We start from the raw sequence: 3,832 nt of genomic DNA, 5'->3' as shown, positions 1-3,832 counted from the left end.
AGTGGTCATCGCAGCAATTTGGAGTTACACTATCTTTAAAGGAGTCCACTACAACGTTTATGAGTCTGACACATAGATATTCTATACAAAATACAAGATGTATGACGGTGGGTGCGATTGACTTATCCGAGCTAGCTTGATACGGAAGAAAGATTGTTGGGAGATACGGAGATACAATGGAAGAAATGTTTATGTTATTTATTTATTTTATTAGCAAATATAAAATAATATAATATTATAACACCCCAATAATAATATTATCCGAAAGAAAATTATTTTTAATATTTATATTATTTATTAATTTTAATAATTATAAAAATTTAAATTAAATAATAATGCTAAATACAACTGAAAATAGGATTTTTTTAAATAAATAAGATAAATACATTAATTACGAAAATAAGTATTTACGAGTGTTTTTACCGAAAAGCATCACATCACTTATCTCGTTTACAGTATAAATGAAATAAGTTAACATGTATCTCGTTTATACTGAAAACGAGATAAGACTAAAGAAGACGTGGTCATATCACGTTTATACACGTGTTGTGTAACGACCTTATCTCGTTTATAGTGTAAACGAGATAAGAGGAGCAGAGGCCTATATATGTATCTCACTGTAAACGAGATAAGAGGAGCAGAGGCCTATATATGTATCTCGTCCACAGTGAACGTTTTAACCCTTTGACTTTTCTTTTTTGGCATTTTCTCCCACTTTTAACCCTTTCTAATCATATTTCCGAGTTACTCAAAGAATATGGCGCGCGCTGATAACCACGATGGAGACATTAACAGACTCAACATAACTTGGTACATTGCAGGGGCAGAGGACTTTGAGGTTGGTATTGTTTTCTGTTTTATGTTTATGTTAAAGCATAGATGTAATTCCCTAATTAGGGTAGGTTTACGTAGGTAGTATGTAGTACATGTTAATTATCGGTTTAAATACTAGGATATGATGTTAGGTACAAGTTAAATTGGATGTTATTGATTTAGTTATTAATTAAGGTTATTAACTAAGGTTAGGATTTGTTTAAATGCTAGGATATGATGTTAGGTTTAAATGCTAGTATGCTAAGTTATTGTTAAGCATATGTTTGTTAATTTAGTTATCAATTTAGGGTATTAACAATTTGTAATAAATCTAATCATGAAGTAAAATATTTATATATGTATTTACCAAATATCTAAATAAATTATTTTTTGTTAAGTTTTCTTAAGTAAACATTTTCACTTAATCTACCATATATAGGAGTTACAAAATAAATTTTGTTATTCACTATTTCACTAAATAATTTTTTTAAATTAATTAAAATGGAAAGTGTAGTCATTATTATCTTAGGAGACATTTTCATTTGCATTAAAATAGACATTAAAGTTAATTATCTATCTAATCAATTTCATTATTCAAGTAAACTTTTTGATGTAAATAAATTTATAATTTAAGTGTTTGTACTTATTTGCTTGAATAGTTTACTTATAAGACAAATTAGTTCCTGATTCGGTATTCTTATTGTTTACCAGAGGCCTTGCCTGCTTTTTCCGAGGAGAGTGAGTCACACACTCCTACCACCAGACGCCATTGTCCCGTACTTGAGGGAAGCCGGGTTTGGTGATGCGTTGCCGCTCAAGGATTTTGTCTTCGACAACTCCCTAATTACAACATTCATTGAGCATTGGCGCCAAAGACCCACACCTTCTATATGCCATGGGGTGAATGCACCCACTAGGACATCGCATACCACCTCGGGCTGTGCACTAATAAAGAGCCCGTGGGTGGTTACTTTTGTGACTTTCACACGTGGTACGGTACTGGGAGCTGGTTGAGAGGCTACTTGGAGCTAGGCCTCCTCCAGTCCAGTAGCTGGGAGCATAAAGGAATGAGTCCTTCTCCCTAAAGCTGACATGGCTTCGAGATCGTGTCCGACAGATGTCACCCGGTGTTGATGACCTAGCCACCCTTCGACAGTATGTAAGGTGCTACATATTGTTGATGATTGGAGGTTACCTAATGATTGATAAGTCCAATAATTAGGTTCATCTTTGGTGGCTCCCACTATTGGACGACTTTACGAGGTGCCATAGTCAGTCATGGGTATCTGTAGTGGTAGCATGGACATACCACTCCTTATGCTTAGCGGCACACCAATCCACCACAGACATCACCGGGTGCACTCCTGTTTGTTTCTTGGGTATACTAGAGATTTCCTAAGTGGTGTCCACCTAAGCGACAGATTCACATGTTCCCTATGGCTGTGAGGTAATGTTTAAATTGGTTTTACTATTCTTCATTTTTCGCTTAACATTATTAATACAGATTGAATGAATGGTGGTTAATTTTACAACTGTCCACAAGTTGATTGGGATGACACAGTAGAGCAGCGACCAGCACAAACAGAGGGTCCACAGATGGCATCGAGAGTTGGATTAGTTACTCTGGGATGAGGTAAGCCATGTGTCATTTTATTTTGTTCAGTTGCTAGATTAGTCAAATATTTTATAGCATTTATTACTGACACCTGTTTCAATGCATCCATTGTAGTTTATGTGGACGCCATACGATAACCCTGTTCTGCAGGATATTTGCCCCCTATGGCTTAAGGAGGAGACAAAGTGGGAGACATGGATGTCTGTTGTCACCCTTGTATGCTTCAACATAGTATAGTTCTACCATCCGGACCGTGTCAAACGTCAGTTCAATGGCGAGTAACAAGTGCCTGGGGACCTAATGAACGTTGATAAGTTCCTGACTACCACTGGTCGGGGCGAGGATGTATGGTGGCCGACCAAGTTGCGTGGTTGGTGATGCGATATTTTCTAACCACAAACTAACCGGCAAGTGCACCGGGTCATACCAAGTAATATCTTACGTGAGTAAGGGTTGATCCCACGAGGATTGATGGATTAAGCAATAGTTATTGAGTGATAGGCTTAGTCAGGCAAACAGAAAATAATGTTTGAATGTTCAAAGAGCATTAAAAAGAATTTCAGAAAACAAGCAGTAAATGAGCTGTGAAATATATATGGGGAAATAGTTAAGGCTTCAGAGTTATCTATTTTTCCGGATTAACTTTTCTTACTAACTATTTTAATTATGTAGGATTTAATTTATGGCAAACTATATGTGACTAGACCCTAATTCCTTAGACCTCCTCTAAAATTCATTAACTACCAATTCCTTGGTCAATTAATTCCAATTAGAAGCTACATGATCAAATTCCAGTTTATATGCCACAAAAACTTTAATTACCCAAAAATAAAAGGATTATATGTCACGTATCCTGTTAAATCAAAATAATTAAAATTTAGGAAAAATTGTTTTCAAGCTGTTGTTCAAGTAAAGAGCTTTTCCAAGTTTTACAAGAACTCAAATAGAAAGAGGGTCATACTTCCGTTCCACCCAACTTCATAAAATAAAGAGTGAAAACAATTCTTAAATTAGAAATCCTTACATAAATTAAAATAGAAAAAGCAATAAAATCAATCCATACGAATAGACAGAGCTCCTAACCTTAACAATGGAGGATTAGTTGCTCATTGTTCAGAGTAGAATGTTATGGAATACGGAATGTAAATTTGAAATAGAATGGGATAATGTTATGCTGGAATCACCCTGTTGGCATTCCTTTTATGTCTAATCCTAATAATTTAAAATCTAATATCTAAAACTAAAATCATATCTTTTCCTAAAAAATAATATTTGAATTTAAAATTTGAATTAATTAACAAGTCTTCAGTTGATGGGTGGGGACCACTTGATTTGTCTATTTTGCAGCTTCTAATCTGTGTTTTCTGGGTTAAAAACTGGGTCAAAATAGCCCAAAAATCGCCC

The sequence above is a fragment of the Arachis duranensis genome, chromosome 4 (genome assembly GCF_000817695.3).
Source record: "Arachis duranensis cultivar V14167 chromosome 4, aradu.V14167.gnm2.J7QH, whole genome shotgun sequence".
In the NCBI taxonomy this organism is placed as follows: domain Eukaryota; kingdom Viridiplantae; phylum Streptophyta; class Magnoliopsida; order Fabales; family Fabaceae; genus Arachis; species Arachis duranensis.
Note: the sequence above shows the minus strand (reverse complement) of the source record.